General features: G+C 38.2%; 1 long non-coding RNA gene across 2 annotated transcripts in view; it reads right to left on the reverse strand.

Moving 5' to 3' along the window:
- Positions 1-24,419, reverse strand: part of LOC118656797 — a 117,858-nt gene that overhangs the window by 77,536 nt on the left and 15,903 nt on the right. Inside the window, exon 5 of one of the 2 annotated variants that reach the window (XR_004967697.1) lies at positions 2,903-3,050. The exons of the other annotated variant lie outside the window; for it this stretch is intronic. This is a non-coding gene — a long non-coding RNA (uncharacterized LOC118656797). Of the gene's footprint in view, positions 1-2,902; positions 3,051-24,419 lie in introns of those variants that run through there. 2 annotated transcript variants of the gene reach the window in all.

Genomic DNA, 24,419 nt, shown 5'->3' on the forward strand with positions numbered 1-24,419 from the left:
TTTCACAGAGAGGAAGGGAGAGAGATAGAAAGTTAGAAACATCGATGAGAGAGAAACATCGATCAGCTGCCTCCTGCACATCTCCTACTGGGGATATGCCCGCAACCCAGGTACATGCCCTTGACCGGAATCGAACCTGGGACCTTTCAGTCCGCAGGCCAACGCTCTATCCACTGAGCCAAACCGGTTTCGGCAGAGTTCAAAACATTTTCATGTAGATGATTTTTATATATGTTTTTATTGATTTTTTTTTTTTTTTTTTTTTTTTTTTTAGAGAGAGAGAGAGGAAAGGAGAGGTACAGACAGATAGAAACGTCATTGGTCAGCCGCCTTCTACACAGCCCCCACCAGGGATCAAACCCACAACCCGGGCATATGCCCTGACCAGGAATCAAACCAGCAACCTCTTGGATCCAGGGTCGACCCTTAACCACTGAGCCACAACGGATGTGCTCGTGTAGATTACTTTATTCAATCATCCCAATAACCCTCAAGGAGAATAAGATCCCCATTTTACACATGAGAAACAGAGACTCAAAAAGAGAAATTTTCCAAAGAGCACATAATTTCAGAAATGGGATATGAACCCAGATATTTTTATTGCAAGATAATACCTTTGTTTTCATCTTTACTTCAGCTTCTTTATCTTTAAAATGAAAACCATTATATGTATATGATGCAGTTTTTCATTTATTCCTCAAGTATTTCGTATCAATTACATGACAGGCAAGATTAAATGATATGCATGAAAGTACATTGGGTGCTGTATAAAAACAAAAACAAAACATCCACACACAAATGTAGGATGGTAACAGTAAAGAAACTTGGCTTAAAGCACATAAATACCAAAGTTGATAATTTAACCCACAGTTATTAAGTTTCTTTGGGCTCCCTATGATATGCATCTGAGAAATCATCCTGATACACCCAGTAGATAAATCTATTAAGGCAGATTTAAGGTAGATTAGGATAGTTTGGTAGGCTATTAAAAGTTTTTAATGAAACAAAATAACATTTTAGGATGCTGAGAGGACCCTTAATTGTTATTTCTATACTGAATTTTGGTAATAACATGCTTGATAGTTAATATCACATCCCCATCCTCTACTAAAACAATGCTATTTAGAGCCTCCTGTCTGTTGCTATTGCCCAGTAACTCTTAATGTTTGACATAGAGATGCCCAGCTCTATTACATTTGTGATCTTTTATAGGAAAGGACTCTACAACAACTGTTACTACACATTTTGTTCAACATAACACTTAAAATACAATACACTGTGACTGAAAAAATACACTAAAATAACATTAAGAAGTCTAAACTAGGAGAAAGAGTTTCTAGAATATTACTCATCTCTGATGACTAAGTACAAACTGACATTTCTCCTAGCCAAGATTTAAAAAAAAAATCCTATTTATAGAAACAAAAACTGAGCATTACTGTACCTAAAATCTGAATGTTAAGAATCGGGGTTTTTAAGAACAAATTCATATTCACAATTATTTATAGTAATATATATGTCCTAATAAACTCCATATAAATCACATAGTTCAAAAAGAAAATGTGGTCTATTTATTTGGAAACAGAACTACCTACATACATATTATTATAATAGTTGCCACATTCTCAAAAACTACAATTTGTTTATAATACTTCAACTTTTAACTGTTTATTTTTTCATGTTTTAAGGTTGGAAATAGATTTGTTTTGACTAGTCTCTACTTTTTTGTTAATGAACACTTCCATATTGTCCTATTTCTGAAGAACGAAAGCTACACGCAAAAAAAAAAAAGCAAAAAAAAAAAAGTTGTTTAATTCACAACTTCATTTTCACATGTTCACCACACTTAATTATCCAAGGGAAAATTTCTAGACAAGTAGACTAGTCATTAAAATTTTAATCAGATCAAACAAAAGTAATTTTATTGTATTACTATCCTCCTTTTTCATTCAACAAAAAGAAATTTACAAGTTCTACTGAAGAATTCCTTGATCTAAGTTAGAAAGTATTCAATCTAGGGCCAGATTATCATTCTATGAACTTCAAAATTTTTTTCAAGAGTAACATAGTATATTCGTAAGTGGATTGGCACACACAGTGATGGAGGCTCCTCCAATGAATCCCAATAAATTCTCATCTTCCATCAAAAACAAAGGAAATTGTTTAAGTGAGCAGAATGTAGATTACAGTCATAGCTAAAACACAAGAATAACATAGTGCTCTCCCTCTGTGGCAAAATAAAGCTTCTACATATCCTTAGTTTAAAAGAGAACCCGTGATTTTTATACTTCTTCGACCAAAATAAGTATGTAAATTATAAAATTAAACATTTGGAAAAGTCACAATACTTCATTAATAAACAGATGAAATGATAATACAGTTAGTTGACCCTTGAACAACATGGGTTTGAATTTTACAGGTCCACTTATAAAAGATTGTTTTTAGTATATGCTTAACTTTATGTTTTTGTTGTTTTCTAAAATTGAATATATTTTTAAATCATTTTAATTTTTTAATTACAGTTGACATACATACAATATTATATTATTTTCAGGTGCACATCCTAGTGATTAGACATTATATAACTTACTAAGTGATCACCCCAATAAATCTAGTACCCATTTAACACTATACATAGTTATTACAATATTATTGGCTATATTGCCTATGCCGTACTTTATATCCCATGACTATTCTGCAACTATTAATGAATATTTCTTAATCCCTTCACCTTTTTCACTCGTCCCCCCCCCCCAACACCATTCTCATCTGGCAACAGTCGAAATATTCTCTGTATCTATAAGTCTGTTTCTGCTCTGCTTATTCATTTATTTCATTTTTTAGATTCAACTGTTGATAGATATGCATGTATTGCCATTTTATTGTTTATACTTTTACCTTTTTCTTCTTCTTCTTAAAGAAGACCCTTTAATATTTCATGTAATGCTGGTTTGGTGGTGATGAATTCCTTTAGCTTTTCTTGTCTGGGAAGCTCTTTACATGCTCTCCAATTATAATGAGTACCCTGATATCAAAACCAGACAAGCACACTGCAAGAAAAGAAAATTACTGGCCAATATCCCTGATGAACATAGATGCAACAAAATATTAACAAACTGAATTCAACAATACATTAAAAGGGTAATACATTAAAAGGGTCATACACTACTATCAAGTGGGATTTATCCCAGAAATATGAAGATGGTTCAACATCCACAAATCAATGTAACATAAACATTAACAGAATGAAAGATAAAATCATATGATCATCTTAATAGGTACAGAAAAAGTATCTGAAAAAATTCAAAATCCATTCAAGATATTAAGGATACATACCTCAACATAATAAAGACTATATATGCAGGCCACACATAATAACATACTCAATGGTAAAAAATGAAAATTTTTTCTCTAAGATCAGGAACAAGACAATCATACCCACTCTTATTCAACATAGTACTGGAAGTCATAGATGGAGCAACTAGCCAAGAACAAGAAGTAAAAGGCAGCCGAAACCGGTTTGGCTCAGTGGATAGAGCGTCGGCCTGCGGACTCAAAGGTCCCAGGTTCGATTCCGGTCAGGGGCATGTACCTGGGTTGCGGGCACATCCCCAGTGGGGGATGCACAGGAGGCGGCTGATCGATGTTTCTGACTCTCTATCTCTCTCCCTTCCTCTCTGTAAAAAAATCAATAAAATATATTTTTTTTAAAAAAGAAGTAAAAGGCATTCAAATTGGAAAAGAAGAAGTAAAACTACCCCAATTTCCAAATAACATGATAATATATACAGAATACCCTAAAGACTCCACTAAAAAAAATTACAATTAATCAAAAAATTCAGTAAATTTGTAGGATACAGTATCAATATATAAAAAATCAGTTGCATTTCTGTACACTAACAACAATCAATCAGAAAGTGAAATTAATAAAACAAACCCATTAAAAAGCACATCCAAAAGAATAGCTAGGAATAAATTTAACCAAGGAGGTAAAAACTCTATACAACACTGAAAACTAGTTGGTCCGACAGTTGTGTGTTATTGTTAAGCTAATTAACACTGAAAACTATAAGATATTGATGAAAGAATTGAAGAAGACACAAAATGGAAAGATAGTGTGGGTTCATGGATTAGATGAATTACTATTGGTAAAATGTCCATACTACCCAAAGCAATCTACAGATTCAATAAGATCCCTATCAAAATCCCAATGGTACTTTTCCCAGAAATAGAAAAAAAAAATTTAAATGGAATCACAAAAGACCCTGAATAGCCAATGCAATCTTGAGAAAGGAGAACAAAGCCAGAGGCACCATGCTCCCTGATTTCAAACTACATTTCAAAGCTATAGTAACCAAAACGGTATTGTATTGGCACAAAACAAACACATATATCAAAGGAACTGAATAGAGAGCCCAGAAACAAACCCATGTACCAGAAATATGACTTTCTGTTTCCACCTGGGATCAGCTGGCTCTCTCCTTTAGACCTTTAGAAAGTTCCCACTTGATGGCCTCACTGGCCTAGTCTTTTTCTCTCATTCAAGGCAGAACCAAAGTAATATATTTAATAGTAGTAAAAGTGGCAAAAGGACCAGTGGAACAGAACAGAGAACCGAGAAATCAACCCAAGCCATTACGCTCAATTAATATTTGACAAAGAAGGCAAGAACATACAATGGAAACAAGACAGTCTCTTCAATAAATGGTGTTGGGAAAATTGGACAGATACATGCAAAGAAATGAAACTAGATCACCAACTTACACCATAAAAATAAACTCAAAATGGATAAAAGACTTAAACGTAAGACAGGAAACCATAAAAATCTAAAAGAAGCATAGGAAGTGAAGTAGCAACATATGTCATAACAATATCTTTACCCATACATCGCCTAGGACAATGGAAACTAGGAGAAAATAAACAAATGGAACTACAACAAAATAAAAAGCTTCTGCACAGCAAAAGAAACCATCAACAAAACAAGAGAGCCCACTACATGGGACAACATATTTGCCAATGTTACATCTGATAAGGGTTTAATCTCCAAAATTTATATGGAACTCATACAACTTAACAAAAGGAAGATAAACAATCCAATCAAAAAAATGGGCAAAAGACCTAAATAGACACTTTTCAAAAGAGGACATTCAGAAAGCCAAGAGACATATGAAAATGTGCTCAAAGTCACTAATCATCCAAGAGATGCAAATCAAAATGATAATGAGGTACCATCTCACACCTGTCAGAATGGCTATCATCAACAAATAACAAGTGCTGGCAAGGATGCTGAGAAAAAGGAATCCTCATCACTGCTGGTGGGAATGCAGACTGGTGCAGCCACTGTGGAGAACAGTATGGAGTTTCCTCAAAGAACTAAAAATGGAACTCCCACTTGACCTAGTGATCCCACTTCTGGGAATATATCCCAAAAAATCAGAAACACCAATCAGAAAGGATATATGCACCCCTATGTTCATAGCAGCACAATTTACAATAGCTAAGATTTGGAAACCCATCAGCAGGTGAGTGGATTAAAAAGCTGTGGTACATTCACACAATAGAATACAACGCTGCTGTAAAAAAGAAAGAATTCTTACCATTTGCAACAACATGGATGGACCTGGAGAGCAAATAAGCCAGTCAGAGAAAGACAAATATCACATGATCTCACTCATTTGTGGAATATAATGAACAACATAAACTGATGAACAAAAATAGATCCAGAGACATAGAAGCATCAAACAGACCATCAAACCTCAGAGGAAGGGCAGGGAAGGGTGGGGGAGATGAGGTAAGAGATCAAAGGACTTGTATCCATGCATATGAGCATGACCAATGGACACAGACACTAGTGGGGTGAAGGCATGAGCTGGGGAGCAGGAGTGGGCAGGGAGAGGTCAGTGGAGGGAAAAGGAGACATGTAAAACTTTCAACAACAAAGAATTGAAAAAAAAAGAGAGAGAGAGATCATGAAAAAAAAGAGTGGCAAAAGGAAATGGACAAACAAGGGGATATGATGCTAACTGCCCTTTGAATATGGGTTCATGGCATCTTTCATACCTCAAGATCCTGATTTACTTTCTCCCTAACATTGTAATTCACTGAAGAAAAAAAAAGACAGAAATACCAAGTTTTATAGCAAGTCAGAGAGTTCTTCAATCCTAGAAACAATATTTGGCCAGATACAATATAGTTTGGAACTGGGAAAAACCTTAAAAATTGAGTTCTAGCCTTCATTTTATATATAAGAAAACAGATTAAAAGAGGCTCAGGGACTTAGCCAGGGTTAATTTTCTTAAGTTTAATTCTTAAAAAGAAAAAAAATATATATTTTTCAAGTTTTTCTTTAACAATTTTTGCATGAGAGAAGAAAGTAAAGATCTGCCCAAACTTTTTAAATACAATCTTTTAAAAGTTGCCATTTTCTAATTTGTCCAACACAGTCTGGTTAGAAGTCAATAAATAAAAGAAAATGAACTTGTCATTCTGTTTAATTAAAAAAAAAAAACAGAAGAGAACTTTATCAACAATACAATAACGTATACTCGCAGCAGTTTTCTTGAATCCAAGAAATTCAAAGAAAGGAAAACAATGGCAAATGACTTCCCAAACTTCAGGGAAATATTTTTCTTTTAGAGTTAGTTTTCTGAAGAAAGTAGATAAAGACAAAACCACCTGTGAAATAATATAGTCTCAGAAAATTCTGTTTGAAAAATAAATGTGTTTGTTTTATTGTTCTACACAAAAAAAAGAAATCAGACTTTATGAAACACACTGGAAAGTCCCATCCTTTCCATGTCTATCCTTATTAGTACAATACAGAAATGAAAGCCAAGGTATCACTGGCTATGATCCAAACTGCATGCTTTGGTTCCCACTAGGACTTACACTAAATTTCTTATGAACTATTCTATTTTCCATTTAGCTGAGTGATTTCTTATAATTGCTACTATCCCAAAGAATTGTACTTATAGTTAAATAGCCTATAGCTCATACTTTGTGTTTGGAAAAAAATTTTTTGTCCTGGTTTCACTGTTTCTTTCCCCACCTTTTCTAACCTAAAGTGTCCCAAAACTTTATTAACAAATATTTCAAATCCAAGGGTTAAAATATACCAAAATTAACCACAACAGAAGTTCTAACTCTGTCGTAGTTAGATAAAACAAACAAGATAAAACAGACTAGTAATGCAGACAAATATGATAGCCAAGGAACTAAAGAAGAATCTCTAAGCCAAGTTTTAATGCCAGAGAAGGTAAATCTAACATTCGCTTTTATTATTATTCCTAGAATGAATTCCTACTCTAAGCAAGAATAACAACAGCAGTAAATCTAAAAGGAGACAAGAAATTTTGAGGAAGCCTAATTATAACTTCTTTTCTTCATAATACACAGCAAATCTTAACACTCAATAGATAACATATACTTGGAGAAGAGCTCATTAATTAAAATATCACACTAGCTGCTTAAAGGCTGCCTCTGCCTCTGGTGATTTAAGAGGAACAGACATATACTGCCTCTTTTAACAGTCTACAATTGCCTATAGTTTTTCTGTCAATAGTTTTAATCTTCTTTGTTGTTTTGATAAACTTAGTCTTTTTTAAAAATATACTTTGCAATCAATTTTGCAAGTATTTGTAACAATAGGTTAAATTGTGGACCTCTGTCCCTAAATGGAAAAGTCATTCTAAGTTTATTTTAGGTAAAACATGAATTTATTTGGTTGCTTCATTTCCATACGTAGTTGTTATTAAAATCCTTGCACTTTTATAAATTTCAGACAGCAAGACAGAAAGAGAGAGTGAGAGAAAGACGGGGAGAGGGCTTTGTAATAGAATCCTGCTTGAGCCAACTCTCAGTAGTCTTTTGGCAAAAGGCCTGTGTGTGAACTATTTCCAAGACCTCAGTCTGAAAGACAGCCAAAGGCTCCACAAAAGAACAGGTTCTAAATGGCTTATTACCTTTCACCTTTGACCTTTTACCCAGTTGCCTCATATTTTGTGAACTTGAAATCTTGTGAGAGAATGCTTTGCCATCCTATTATTTACAAACAACCTATTTATTCTACAGGAACAGTTTGGCAAGGACATATCCAGGTCACCTGGCCTGGGTTGTCCCAGAAACTATGTGCCTCAGACTCCTTAAAATTAAGCCAAAACTGCAACATTTTGACTGGTTGAAATCAGTATTGGACTGTGTAACAATCATCAATCACTTAATTCATTTTTATGTTGTACACTTCAGCAAACGATTAACACAAAAAATGTAAAAGCAATCATACTTGTGTTATGTGGTATAAATTATGCCTTGCATGGAAGAGACAAAAAGCATAAATTTTTAACCTGAATATTACAAGTTAATCTCAACTATTATACTACCCTAGATCTTGCTAAATTTACCAGTTCACGACAAAAAATTACACAGTCTTGCCGAGCCAGTGTGGGACAGTGGTTGAGTGTCAACCTATGATACAGAAGGTCACAGTTCAATTCCTGGTCAGAGCTCATGCCCAGGTTGTGGGCTCAGTCCCCAGTGGAGGGTGTGCAGGAGGCAGCCAATCAATGATTCTCTCTCATCACTGATGTTTCTATCTCCCTCTCCCTTCCTCTCTGAAATCAATAAAAATATTTTTAATAAATCTTTATTGTTCAGATTATTACAGATGTTCCTCTTTTTCCCCCCATAGTTCCCCTCCACCTGGTTCCCACACCACCCCATGCCCTTACCCCCCACCACTGTCCTCAGCCATAGGTGTAATATTTTTGTACAAACTCTTCCAGCACCCTTCACACCCCCTTCTCCCTGAGAATTATCAGTCTACTCCCTTTATATGCCCCTGATTCTATTATATTCACCAGTTTATTCTGTTCATCAGATTTTTTTATTGACTTAATTTTTAGATTCACTTATTGATAGATATGTATTTGTTGAACCTTGTTCATAATTTTTATCTTTACCTTTTTCTTCTTCCTCTTCTTAAAGAATACCCTTCAGCATTTCATATAATCCTGGTTTGGTGGTGATGAACTCCTTTAGCTTTTTCTTGTCTGTGAAGCCCTTTATCTGACCTTCAATTCTACATGATAGCTTTGCTGGGTAGAGTAATCTTGGTTGTAGGTTCTTGCTATTCATCACTTTCAATATTTCTTGCCACTCCCTTCTGGCCTGCATGGTTTCCATTGAGAAATGAGCTGACAGTCGAATGGGTACTCCCTTGTAGGTAGCTAACTGTTTTTCTCTTGCTGCTTTTAAGATTCTCTCTTTGTCTTTTGCTCTTGGAATTTTAATTATGATGTGTCTTGGTGTGGTCCTCTTTGGATTCCTCTTATTTGGGGTTCTCTTCGCCTGGACTTCTAAGTATATTTCTTTCACCAGGTAGGGGAAGTTTGCTGTCATTATTTCTTCAAATAGGCTTTCAATATCTTGCTCTCTCTCTTCTTCTGGCACCCCCATAATTCGGATGTTGGTACGTTTGAAGTTGTCCCAGAGGCTCCTTACACTATCTTCATATTTTTGGATTCTTTTTTCTTTTTGCTTTTCTGGTTGGGTGTCTTTTGCTTCTTCGTATTTCAAATCTTTGACTTGATTCTTGGGATCCTCTAGTCTTCTGTTGGATCTCTGTATATTATTCTTTATTTCAGTCAGTGAATGCTTAATTTCTGACTTGTCCTTTTCCATTTTTTTTTTTTTTGGCATTCTCATTAAGATCCTTGAAGGTCTCACTAAGTTCCTTGGAATGTTTCTAGAAGATTCTTGAGTAACCTTATAACTGTAGTTTTGAACTCTAAATCCAGTAATTTGCTTTCCTCCATTTCTTTCATTTGTGACATGTTTCTTTGTCTCTGTATTTTGGCTGCTTCCCTGTGTTGATAGAGTGGCTTTGTGTAGTAGGTGTCCTATTGGGCCCAGTGGCTCAGCCTCCCCAATCACCTGAGGTGGACAGTCTTGTTGCACCCCTTTGTGGGCTGGGTGTACAGTCTTGTTGTAGTTAAGCCTTGATTGCTGTTGGTATCCCTGGGAGGAAATGACCTCCAGGCCAATTGACTGCAAGGACCTGCTGTGTCTATAGTAGAAGAACTGCTGTGCTGGAGACACCCTTATGGAGCAGGACTTGCGTCAGTGGGGCTTTGGTGCTCACTGAGTCTGCCTCTTGAGTGTGTCACTTATGGATGTGAGGAGTTGAAATCTGGTATCTGACCACTGGGTACACTGGGTCCTGGATCTCCAAGGAGGCGCAAATTCAACCACTGTGTGAGTCCGCCCAGCAGGCCCTACCGCAAGATCTGCAGATTTCTCCTCTTTGTTTGGGGTTTGGAGATTTGGAGCTCTCTGACCCAGCTGCAGTTTGTTAGGTTAGTCTGCAAAAGGGCAGGTGATCCATTTGCACCACTGGGCACAGTTTGGGTGGGGTTGTAAATTGAGTGGGGCGGGGTCTCAGAGAATCACCAGGGCGGAGCAAACAGCGATGGCTGTCGTCAGCCGTCTCCATGACTCCGCGCCTCTTCGCGCCTCTCCTCACCTCTCAGTGTCTCCGTGTCCCTGAGTCCCCGATTCCTGCACCCCCACAGTAACAATGATCCCTGCGAGCAGTTCTGCAAGATAGCCACCCTTGCTTTCCAACCCAATGACAAACAGTCCAGTTTCTCCCCATAGGAGTCTGGGTCCCTAGAGTCTCGCCAGAAATGAGTTCAGTGCAGTCGGGAGCTTGTATCTCCCAAATGAAAAAAACCACACACCCAGGTGCATCCCGGCTCGCTTGCCTCTGTACCTCTGCTCTTGGCACCTCCGCACCTCCTACCCAGCCTCAATGTGCTTTTTTCTTTCCTTCTATTTGTGGAACTTCCACTCAGCCAGCTTTCCCGTGGTTCTGGATGATCACCGTTTTGTCTTTTCATTGTAGTTTTAATGTGGTTGTGGGGGGTGGCACGTACAGGTATATACCTTATGCCGCCATCTTGGTTCTCCAGAATATTTTTTTTAAATCACACAATCTTTCAGTCAGTTATTCATGTGTTTTCAAAACTCAGCATTTATTTTAGTCAGATTTTACATTAGACATTTACCTAAAGAAATTAGCTGATTAAATTCATTACCTCCAGCATGTTTGAACTGATCCTTCAAGGCTGCTGCTTTGATTATCTTGGTGATTCCTTTCACATAGGTAATATAATTAATTTAAGTCTCACAAATTATTAAAGAGTATAAATATAGTCAGATTTATTTTTTAAATGTGAAAATTTAAGAATGAATAAATTAGTGAGCAATCACATTTCAAAGGGTCCTTTATTATTCAATGAATTTATTTTCAGGAGTTATTTTATTAATGTCCTTACTGTACTCAAAATATAATTAAATTTGCCAAAATATTATATGCACACAGCTTATCAGAAATATCAACTATTTTGAAATAAGTACAATGTCAATGAATTTTCTTAATTGAAGAAAACTGTATCATTGTATTTACATATGTATTCACCACTAAGGGAAAATTAATTGCACTGATGACAGGAGTGAAGTTGATTTAATAATTTACCACTTGATAAATGGTAAATATGGTTTTTAATTTTGGAAAGAGCTTCCGTGTTTAATCTAATGATGACAATGATGATGATGATGATAGGTAGGTAGCTCTATCTCTCTCTCCTTCTTCCTCCCTCTCTGAAATCAATAAAAATATATTTTTAAAATTAATTTAAAAAATAAAAGTAAGAAAGATTAACTGATTTTTCTACGGTCACTTGGCTAATAAATTAATAGTGTGAGAATGCCAACCCAGGTCTTTTAAAATTAGACCTTATGGGGATTTTCTTTGTAATTAAATGTATTGGGATGGCATTGCTGATCTCTACCAGCTAGATACCATTAGCTCCCCGAACCCCAATTGCAGAAACCAAAAATGTCTCCAGGCATTGCCAAATATCCCTTGGGAAAGCAAAATCATCCCCACTTGACAACCACTAGTTTAGACTATCCCTCCTGCTGAAAACTAAAAATTCAGAACTTTTATAAAAATACAATCACCTTAAAGCACTGAGCTGACATTATAGGGAATTTTCAAGTCAAATTCTAAATGAAATATCAAACCCAGTGCTATCTTTCTAGTAAGTAGAACATCAAACACCGAAGCCAATACTGACTTGAGGACATTTGTTAGTTGGAAAATTTAAACTACAATTCAGAAACATTGAAGGCAAAGAGCCCCACCTAAGGAGGGGGTTGTCTAATAGAAAATCCTCTCCATATTAAGTTGGACCTCAAAGGCAATGCCTGGAATGTCCTCCCATTCACAGCCTCACCCCTACGACTTCAGTGAAGGTTACTTTGGCACTAAGAAGAACAGAGGGGAAAAGGGAAAGGAAATGAGGAGGAACCTCTATAATCAGATACAAATAAAATTAAATTGTACCCCTATCTTATACCACTCACAAAAAAATTAACTCAAAATAGATTAAAGACTTAAATATAAGACCTGAAACCATAAATTCCCAACTTTCCGCTACCAAAAATATTTGGTCACAGGCTGGCCCTTATGCATATTGCTGACCAAGTTCTCATTACCTTAGTTGACTAGGCAACCTCAATTAGAGATTTGGGTTGAAATGGTCCTAGATTATTTGGCAAAAGCAAATGCAAATCCTCCCTCTAGGAAGGGAACTTTATTCTAAGCCTCCAAATAATTTTGCAAAAGCAATGAGAAAGATAACCAAGCATGCAAGGGAACAACAGCACAATGGACAAAAGCCTACATAAATAAAAGACAACTGAGAGGAGAACCAAGATGGCGGCATAGGTAAGCACCTGTACTTGCTGCCTCTCACAACCACATCAAATTTACAACTAAAAGACAGAACAACTATCATCAAGAACCGCAGAAAAGCTAGATGAGTGGAAGTACTACAACCAGAGAGGTGAAGAAAGTGCATTGAGACTGGTAGAAGGTGTGGAGGCACAGAAATGGCTGACACCTTGTTATGCTGCTTTTTTAATTGGGAGGAAGATACAAGCTCCCACTTGCTCTGAACTCCAGTTCTGGGCAAGACTCTGGGGAGCCCAGACACATACAGGGAGAAACTGGACTGTCTTGCATAGGGGCAAAAAAGCAAAGGCGGCTTTCTTCCAGACAAAGGTGCTCACAGTGGTCATTGTTCCTGCACTGGGACCTCTCCAGTGCAGGGCTGACTGGCAGCCATTGCTGTTTGCTCCACCCTGGAGATTCCCTGAGACTCCGCCCCACCCAATTTACAACACCAACCAAGCTGTGACCAGTGGCTTTTGCATATGAATGGCCTGTCCTTTCTCACCCTAAAACCTGTCTAACAGGCAGCAGCTGGGTCAGGGAGCCCCAAAGCTATCAAAAGAAGGCCCAAGAACTGGCACCAGCACCTTGCTTCACAGCTGGGCCTCGTCTGGGCACTTCCAAACCCCATACAAAGAGGAGGAATCTGCAGATCTCACTGTAGCTCCTACTGGGTCACCCCAGGCAGTGCCTGACTTTGCACCTCCTTGGAGATCCAAGAGCCAGTGTACCCCATGGTCAGTGTGAGATCATGCCAGATTACAACTCTTCACATCCAAGGGGAAGACTCAGTGAGCACCAAAGCCCCACTGATGCAAGTCCTGCCCCATAAGGGTATTTCCTACACAGCAGCTCTTCCATTGTAGACACAGCTGGTCCTCACAGCCAATTGGCCTGGAGGTCAATTCCTCCCAGTGATACCAACAGCAATCAAGGCTTAACTACAAGACTGTGCAGACAGCCCACAAAGGGGTACACCAAGAGTGTTCACCTCAGGTGATTGGGGAGGCCAAGCCACTGAGCCCTGTAGGACACCTACCACACAAGGCCACTCTATCAACTCAAGGAGACTTAGCAGCTACCCAATACATAGAAAGTAACACAGGGAAGCAGCCAAAATACGGAGACAAAGAAACATGTCACAAATGAAAGAAATGGAAGAAAGCAAAATACTGGATATAGAGTTCAAAATCACAGTTATAAGGTTACTCAAAAATCTTCTAGAAACCTCCGAGGAACTTAGTGAGACCTTCAAGGATCTCAGTGAGAATGCCAATAAAAAAAAATGGAAAAGAATCAGTCATAAATTAAGCAAACACTGACTTAAATAAAGAATAATATGCAGAGATTCAACAGAAGACTAGAGGATCCCAAGAATCAAGTCAAAGATTTGAAATACGAAGAAGCAAAAGACACCCAACCAGAAAAGCAAAAAGAAAAAAGAATCCAAAAATATGAAGATAGTGTAAGGAGCCTCTGGGACAACTTCAAACGTACCAACATCCGAATTATGGGGGTGCCAGAAGAAGAGAGAGAGCAAGATATTGAAAGCCTATTTGAAGAAATAATGACAGCAAACTTCCCCTACCTGGTGAAAGAAATATACTTAGAAGTCCAGGCGAAGAGAACCCCAAATAAGAGGAATCCAAAGAGGACCACACCAAGACACATCATAATTAAAATGCCAAGAGCAAAAGACAAAGAGAGAATCTTAAAAGCAGCAAGAGAAAAACAGTTAGCTACCTACAAGGGAGTACCCATACGACTGTCAGCTGATTTCTCAACAGAAACTATGCAGGCCAGAGGGAGTGGCAGGAAATATTCAAAGTGATGAATAGCAAGAACCTACAACCAAGATTACTCTACCCAGCAAAGCTATCATGTAGAATTGAAGGTCAGATAAAGAGCTTCACAGATAAGAAAAAGCTAAAGGAGTTCATCACCACCAAACCAGGATTATATGAAATGCTGAAGGGTATTCTTTAAGAAGAGGAAGAAGAAAAAGGTAAAGATAAAAATTATGAACAACGAAGTGACAACAAACACATATCTATCAACAAGTGAATCTAAAAATAAAGTGAATAAAAAATCTGAGGAACAGAATAAACTGGTGAATAGAATAGAATCAGGGACATAGAAAGGGAGTGGACTGACAATTCTTGGGGGGAAGGGGGTCAGGGGGTGTGGGAAAAGACTCAACAAAAATCTTACACCTATGGATTAAGAGAGTGGCGGAGTGGTAAGGGCATGGGGTGGGAACCAGGTGGAGGGGAGCTATGGAGCGGGGGGCGGGGGGGGCGGCAGAATGCACCAGTTTGCATTTCCACCAGCAGTGTATTAGGATCCCCTTTTCTCTGCAACCTCACCAGCACTGTCATTTGTTGATTTGTTGATGGTAGCCATTCTGACAGGTGTGAGGTGATACCTCATTGTCATGTTAATTTGTATCTCTCTGATGATTAGTGACTTTGAGCATGTTTTCATGTGTCTCTTGGCCTTCCTTATGTCTTCTTTCAAAAAGTATCTATTTAGATCTGTTGCCCATTTATTGATTGGGTTGTTTGTTTTCCTTTTGTTAAGTTGCGTGAGTTCCCTGTAAATGTTGGAGATTAAACCTTTATCGGAGATATCGTTGGCAAATATGTTCTCCCATGCAATGGGTTTTCTTGGTTTCTTTTGCTGTGCAGAAGCTTTTTATTTTGATGTAGTCCCATTTATTTATTTTCCCTTTAGTTTCCATTGCCCTAGGAGCTATGTCGGTGAAGATATTGCTTTGGCATATATCTGAGATCTTGCTGCCTGTGGATTCCTTGAATATTTTTATGGTTTCCTGTCTTACGTTTAAGTCCTTTGTCCATTTTAAGTTTATTTTTTGTGTATGGTGTAAGTTGGCAGTCTAGTTTCATTTTTTTGCAGGTGTCTGACCAAGTTTCCCAGTACCATTTATTGAAGAGACTGCCTTGACTCCATTGTATGTTCTTGCCTCCTTTGTCAAATATTAATTGAGCATAGTGGTTTGGGTCAATTTCTGGGTTCTCTAATCTATTCCATTGGTCTATATGTCTGTTCTTGTGCCAGTAACAGGCAGTTTTGAGAACAGTGGCTTTGTAATACAGCTTGATATCTGGTATTGAGATCCCTCCTACTTTGTTCTTCTTTCTCAGGATCGCTGCAGCTATTCGGGGGGTTTTTTGTTTGTTTGTTTGTTTTTATTCCAGATGAGTTTTTGGAGAGTTCTTTCTAGGTCTGTGAAATATGCCGTGGGTATTTTAATGGGGAGTGCATTGAATTTATAGATTGCTTTTGGTAGTATGGACATTTTAATTATGTTGATTCTACCAATCCATGAACATGGTATGTTCTTCCATCTGTTTATGTCTTCCTCTATCTCTTTTTTCAACATCTTGTAGTTTTCTGAGTACAGGTCTTTTACCTCCTTAGTTAAGTTTATTCCTAGGTATCTTAATGTTTTTTGGTGCGATGGTAAATGGGATTGTTTTTTTAGTCTCTCTTTCTGTAAGTTCACTATTGGTGTATAGAAATGCCATAGATTTCTTGGCGTTAATTTTGTATCCTGCTACTTTGCCAAATTCATTTATTAAGTCTAATAATTTTTAAATCTAATAATTTATTAAGTCTAATAAAGTCTGACAATTTTACTTCTTTTTTTCCAATTTAGATGCCTTTTTTTCTTCTTCTTCTCTGATAGCTATGGCTAGAACTTCTAGTACTATGTTGAGCAGGAGTGGTGAAAGCGGGCATCCCTGTCTTGTTCCTGTTCTTAAGGGAAATGGTTTTAGTTTTTGCCCATTGAGTATGATGTTGGCTGTAGGTTTGTCATATAAGGCTTTTATTATGTTGAGGTATGATCCTTCTATTCCCACTTTGCTGAGCATTTTTATCAGAAAAGGGTACTAAACTTTGTTAAATGCCTTTTCTGAATCGATATGATTATGTGATATTTGTCTCTTAGTTCGTTTATGTGATGTATCACGTTTATTGATTTGTGGATATTGTATCAGCCTTGCATCCCTGGAATAAATCCCACTTGGTCATGGTGTATAATTTTTCTAATGTAATGCTGGATCAAGTTTGCTAGAATTTTGTTGAGGATTTTAGCATCTACATTCATCAGGGATAGTGGCCTGTAATTCTCTTTCTTTGTGGTGTCTTTATCTGGTTTTGGGATTAGGGTGATACTGGCTTCATAGAAAGAGCTTGGAAGTGTGCCTATCTCTTGAATTTTTTGGAATAGTCTGAGAAGGATTGGTTTCAGCTCTTTGAATGTTCGGTAAAACTCCCCTGTGAAGCCATCTGGTCCAGGGATTTTGTTTGCTGGAAGCTTTTTGATTACTGTTTCAATTTCATCAGTAGTTATCGGCCTATTCAGGTTTTTTTATTCTTCCTGATTGAGTTTTGGAAGCTTGTGTTTTTCTAGGAATGTGTCCATTTTGTCGAGGTTGTCCAGTTTTTTGGAGTAGAGGTGTTCATAGTATTTTTTTTACAATCCTTTGTATATCAGTAGAATCAGTTGTTACTTCACCTCTTTCATTTCTGATTTTGTTTATTTGGGTCCTCTCTCTTTGTTTCTTGGTGAGCCTGGTAAGAGGTTCATCAATCTTGTTTATCCTTTCAAAGAACAAGCTCTTGGTTTCATTGATCTTTTGAATTGTATTGTGTGTTTTTTGTTTTTTTGTGGTGTGTTTTTTGGTTTTGTTTTGTGTTTTTTGGTCTCTATGTCATTTATTTCTGCTCTGATCTTTATTATTTCCTTCCTTCTGGATACTGTGGGCTTTTCTTGTTGCTCTCTTTCTAATTCTTTAAGTTGCAAGGTTAGATAATTTATTACCAGTTTTTCTTGTTTTTTGAGGTAGGCCTGTAGAGCTATGAACTTCCCTTTCAGGACTGCTTTCATTGTGTCCCATAGATTTTGGATTGTTGTGTTTTCATTGTCATTTGTTTCCAGGATGTTTTTTATATCTTCTTTGATCTCTTTGGTAACCCAATCATTGTTTAATAGCATGCTATTTAGCCTCCAAGCGTTTGATTTTTTTTCATTGTTTTTATTGTAGTTTATTTCTAGTTTTATGCCATTGTGATCTGAGAAGATGCTTGTTATGATTTCTATCCTCTTGAATCTGAAGAGACTTTGCTGTGTCCTAATATGTGGTCTATCTTTAAAAACGTCCTGTGTGCACTGGAGAAGAATGTATATTCTGTAGCTTTGGGGTGAAATATTCTGAAGATGTCAATTAAGTCCATCTGATCTAGTGAGTCATTTAGGATTGCTGTTTCTTTGCTGATTTTTTGTTTAGAGGATTTAACCAGTGGTGTCAGTGTGGTATTAAAGTCCCCTACTATGTATTGCTATTGATCTCTCCCTTCATATCTTCCAGAAGTTGTTTTATGTTATTTGGGTGCTCCTGTATTGGGTGCATATATATTTACCAGAGTTATATCTTCTTGTTGAATTGCTCCCTTTAGTATTATGTAGTGGCCTTCCTTATCTCTTGTTATGGCCTTTACTTTGAGATCTATTTTGTCAGATATAAAAATTGCTACCCCAGCTTTTTTCTCATTTCCATTTGCCTGAAAAAAATTTTTCCATCCCTTCACTCTCAGTCTGTGTTCATCCTTTGTTCTGAGGTGGGTCTCTTGCAGACAGCAAATATATTGGTCATATTTTCTTATCCATTCAGCTACCCTATATCTTTTGATTGGTGCATTTAATCCATTTACATTTAATGTTATTATTGATAAGTACTTGTTTGTTGTCACTTTTATTCTTAATATTTGTGTTTCTTCTTGCCTTTCTGTTTCTTCTTTTTAAAGAAGTCCCTTTAGCATTTCTTGCATTGCTGGCTTGGTAGTAATAAACTCTCTTAGCCCTTTTTTGTCTGTGAAGCTCCTGATTCCACCTTCAATTTTGAATGATAGCCTTGCTGGGTATAGTATTCTTGGATTCAGTTCCTTGCTTTGCATCACTTTGTATATTTCATTCCATTCCCTTCTGGCCTGGTGTGTTTCTGTTAAAAAATCAGTTGATATTCTAATAGGAGCTCCCTTGTAAGTAACTTTCTGTCTCTCTCTCTCTCTCTCTCTCTCTCTCTCTCTCTCTCTCTCTGGCAGCCTTTAAGATTCTTACTTTGTCATTGGTATTTGCCAATTTAATTATGATGTGTCTTGATGTCAGTCTTTTGGGGCTCATCTTGTTTGGGACTCTATGTGCTTCTTGGACTTGCATAGTTTTTTTCTTGCCAATATCAGGGAAGTTTTCTGTCATTATTTCTTCAAACAGGTTTTCTATTCCTTGCTTCTCTTCCTCTCCTTCTGGTACTCCTATTATGCGAATATTGTTTCATTTTGTGTTGTCCCAAAGCTCCCTTAGGCTCTCCTCTTGCTTTTTAAATCTTCTTTCCAGTTGCTGCTGTGTTTGTGTGTTTTTTCCTACCCTGTCTTCTAATTCACTGATGCGGTCCACAGCCTCTTGTAGTCTACTGTTAAGCCTTCCATTGTGTTCTTTATTGCAACTATGCCATTCTTCATCTCCTCTTGGTTCCTTTTCATGTTGGTGACATTCTCATTCAGCTTCTTATTATGTATTTGTCATTGAGTTATGTGTATTTGTCATCCAGCCGTTTGAGCACCCTTATAACCATTACTCTGAATTATTTCTCTGATATGTTGCTAGCCTCAGTTTCATTTAACTCCCTCTCTGGTGATCTTTTTTTTCTTTCCTTTGGGGATTGCTTTTTTGTCTTCCCATGTTTTGCTGTAATGTTTTAATTGTAGATCCAATTGCTTTGCTACCTAGACTCTTTTGGGAATGTTGCTACTGGTGTGATATCTCACATCTCCTGGGCTTGGTAATCTAGCGTAGCTCCCTACTTGAGCTATTTGGGTTCTCTTGATGTATGCCTATGAGTTGGAAATGCGCAGCTGCAGTGTCTAGAAGTCAGCAGCACTGTCCCAATTTCTGCTGTCTTATGCCCTTGGTTGAAGTTTTGCATGCCCGGCGGAGACTCACAGTGGCACTGAAAGAGCATGCAACTGTAGTATCCAGAGTTCTGCAGCTGTGGGGTGGGCAGACTCAGTTTTTGCTGCTGCACCTGTGGTGGATAGGCGCACGCTCCCAGTGGTCCCTCACAGGGGCACCAGTGGTGCATTTGCCAGCTTGGCTTACTGAAGCACTCTGAAGGGTCCTGGCACTGAAGCCACGTAATTGAAACGTCTGTGGGAAGTTATCCAGGGTGAGTGAATTCAGAATTTCTACTGTCAGGGGGAGTGTGTCCCTATTTGTCCAAGATCGCACCTAGCGGAGGGCTCACAGCAGCTCCCACGAGCGCTCTGTCATAGATGAGCTCTAGGTGCCTGCTCCTTGGAAATGCACAACTGTGGCGGTGAGTTCGCCAGCGGCGTAGTGCTCTGACGCACTCTGAGGGGCCCTGGTGCTAAAGATGCATAGCTGGGTTGTCTGTGGGCAGTTATTCAGGAAGAGGGAATTCAGAATTTCTACTGCAGGACTGCACGCCCTTGTCTGTTCAAAATCACACCCAGCAGGGGTTTACAATGGCATCCAAGAGCTGCCTATGGAGTGGTGTGCCCTGGAAGTCTGCACGCTGGAAACGCGCAAATGTTGGAAACATGTGAATGTGGCGTCCAGAGTTCTGCCGCTGGGGCGGGGGAAGTTGCACTTACTGCTGTGGGAGCGGTGCACCCTTGGAGGCGGAAGTTCCAGGGTCCACGGGTCTGCGGGTGGGGCAGCAGGATTTTGGTTGGAGTGGCTGCTGGATTGCGGGCAGTGTCCAAAACCTGTCTGGGTGGTGGTGCGGATGAGTTCCTAGAAGGGGCCGCTCTCCCCTTCACGATGGTGTGGGCTCTGTGCCCGAGTCCCACAGTCTGTGGAGTGCCAGCAGCAGTGGTGGTAGTCTCTCCCTGTCCAAGAGAGCCTGGTCTGCCAGCCTCTGCAGCTCCTGCCGGATTTAACTCTCCCTCACTCACTCACACACACATCCACACACTCTCCTTTCATCCCCTCACTCACTTCTTATCCCTCACCTCTGTCCTGCCAGCCGCCATCTTTTTTTTTCTTATATAACATTTTTAAAGACAATGGAATAGCAACAAAACAATTTTAGATATAATATAAATAAATCTTATTTATTAAAGAAACTAAGTTATAAAGCATGGGAACACTGACACACTAATTACTCTGCTTTACATAGGACTAGAAAGTATAACAGCACAATTCTGTGATCCTTATATATACAAATTTCCCCTTAACTTTGATATTTTGCCTTTGTTGGAAACACAGAATTACTTTATCATATGCAATTCTATTATTAGTAAGAGGATCTCATAATAACTCTGTTACACAACTGGGGCCCTACATTCCCATGCCTGAGAATTTTCAATGAAGGGACATCACTTTTACTAAGGTAATAACTGAATTTTGTTCAAGATTCTCAAATTTTGAGTATATCACATTAAAAAGCACTCACTTTATTTTCAATTGCTTGGGTGGATGGGATTAAAGAAAATGCAGCTGTACTATAAGAATTTTCTGCTACTCAACTGCCAGTGTAGTTATACATGAAGCATTCTTATTAAGTCAAAAGAGAACAGAGTGCATTTCAAAGCAGAATTGACCCCCTGGATTCAGTTTTACCAATGGAAAGATTCCAGTCACTATAGACTCTTCTCCCTACTCAAAAAGAGACCCTCTCTACTAATTACCATTAAAATGCTCCACATTTTTAAGTTTGCAGCATCATGGCCTCATTACAAATTAGGTATTTAGAGAAAACTGCATTTCCTTTAAAAGAAAATGTTAAGTATGTACAATTCCTCCATCATGCACTTTTTAAATACTAACTGTTCTTGCAACCTTGACTCAGGCAAAAACTCAAGGAGATTATAGAGCTGATATAAGTATGAGTTTTATGCCTGATGGTAAATTATTCTAAAGATTTTTTTAATGTGAAAAATGACATCATCATTGTGAATTCTGCTCTGGAATACAAAGGCAGGAATTACATTGCATTGTTAAAATGTTAGCAACTACATTTCATTTTTTGAAGAGGCAATTTAGTTTTCTGAAAGAAAGACTTGATTATATCTCTTATTACTGTTGTAAGAATTTGATACATCACAAAATATAAGAGTTACAGCATGTGCCAACTATCAACCAGGAAAAATGAACATGATTCATAATTCACTTTGAGAATGTCTAGTTAGTCAATCAAGTGATTTGTAATCATGAAGGCTGCCAGAAATTGGATGAATAATGAGCCACAGTAAAACCCCTGGATTTTTTTAGTATTCTTTTTTCATTATGTGACGTTTATTGCTATTTTTAATCTCTGTTTCTCAGCATCACAAATTAAATCACATATTTACTTAGAATTTTTTTCTACTAAATAGGCTAAAGGATATACAAGTTGAATGGCCAGAGTATTTAATGTCTTCCTACAAAATTAAAAGTCTTCATGTTTATAGCTGGAGCAAAGAAAATTGCATTCCTTCTAACCTCCTCAACACTTGCCTCATTTTATCTAAATTATTTAGTGAATATGCTATTTCAGCATAGCTCATTCTAATTCAGTATATTTTCTTAAGTTGTTTTATATAGTCTAAAACAAATAAAATCATTTAACAGAATCTAGTTGTTATCAGAAGTCTTAAGCTTGCTTTTAATATTTTAATTGCATAGCATTTCTTCAGTTAAAATTATAATATAAGCTGATGGCCAAAGAACATTTTACCTCTAATCCATATAATCTTATTAAATTATAAACAGAGAAAATATAAACCAACTTAAAGCTTGGCATATTATTAAAAGGATGTGATAAATTAGTGTTTTTCAAAATGTAAAACTACTAAGCTATGTAAGACTTTGTCATTCTGATAATACTGACCATTAGTCAGGAGTGTATTACATAAGAACTACAGTTTAAAGCAAATGGAACTTTAAATGTGATAACCAATAGGCTCATTTTTTACTTCCTTTTCATAATTTTCAAGCAGAAGGGTCCTTTTCCAACTTTAGATTGATTATGACATGACACCAGAGCACATGTGGGCCTCTTTAAAGAAAGTAAGAGTCCTTGAGTCAAGATCTATCATACTCATTATTGAAATACTAGAGGCCCGGTGCACGAAATTTGTGCATGGGTGGGGGGGGACATCCCCTCAGCCCAGCCTGCACCCTCTCCAATCCAAGGCCCCTCAGGGCATGTCCTGAGGATCAGGCCTAACCCGGCAGTCAGACATCCCTCTCATAATCCAGGACCACTAGCTCACCTGCCTGCCTGCCTGATCGCCCCTACTGGCCCCCTGCCAGCCTGATCACCCATAACCACCTCTGCCTGCCAGCCTGGTTGCCCCCAACTGCCCCCCCCCCAGCACGGTCGCTCCTTACTGACTACCCCTCACTGGCCTGGTCTCCCCCAACAGCCCCACTCTGTTGGCCTGGTTGCCCCTAATTGCCCCCCCACCAGCCTGGTCACCCCTTAATGCCCCCCATGCAGGCCTGGTTGCCCCCAATTTCCCCCCTGCCAGCTTGGTCATCCCTCACTGCCCTCCTCTTCTGGCCTGGTCGCCCTTAACTGCACACCCCTACTGACCTGGTTGCCTCTAACTGCCCCCCCTGCTGGCTTGGTCGCCTCTCACTGCCCCCCCCCCACTGGCCTGGTTGCCACCAACTGTGCCCCCTGCCGGCCTGGTCACCCCACACAGCCTGTTTGGTCGTCTGTTTGGTCATCCGTTCGGTTGTGATGGCCCCTGGCTCTTTATATATATAGATATTTGTGAAAAATCAACTACCTAAATTTTATGGGTAAATTTCCAATAATAAATGTTTGGTTGTTCAAGATAACAATATCTTAAACTCCAAGAAGCCAATATGATTATAATGAGAACTCAGGGAACTATTTTCTACATTGAATGGCCCCTGAAAAGTATAGCAATACTCCACCTTAGAATTACTTTATCAGTCCTGTCATACCAACTATGAGAATCATCTTTTCTTTAAAAAAATTTATCTTTTCTTTCCTATCAAGATTAACCAACCATTCCTTCATTCATTCACTCAGTCATTCAAAAATGTTTATTAAGAAGCTACTATGTTCCTCCTTGTGCTAAAAACTGATGATATAAAAATTAGACACACCACCTTTTTATTTGTCCTTAAGAAATATATAGTCTAGTTAAAAAGAGACATATAAATAAGTGCAATAAAATATAGGTTCTAGAATAACCTATGTACGGGAAAGGCTTAAGAAGGTAAAGTTCACCCAGCCAGCGTAGCTCAGTGGTTGAGCATCGATTTATGAACCAGGAGGTCACAGTTCGATTCCTGCTCAGGGCACATGCTTGGGTTGTAGGCTCGATCCCCAATCCCGGGCATGCACGATGCAGCTAATCACTGATTCTCTCTCCTCATTGATGTTTCTGTCTCTCTCTCTCTCTCCCTCTCCCTTCCTCTCTGAAATCAATTTTAAGATTCACTGGCAGAGGTCAGTAGTCAGGAAAGGCTTCAAAAAAATAACAAAGCTGAGTCTTAAATGAAAAGTTGCTACTTACCAGGAACAAAGAGGAAAAGATCATAATGGTAAGAAGGAAA

Source organism: Myotis myotis, unplaced genomic scaffold (assembly GCF_014108235.1).
Source record: "Myotis myotis isolate mMyoMyo1 unplaced genomic scaffold, mMyoMyo1.p scaffold_m19_p_5, whole genome shotgun sequence".
Lineage (NCBI taxonomy): Eukaryota > Metazoa > Chordata > Mammalia > Chiroptera > Vespertilionidae > Myotis > Myotis myotis.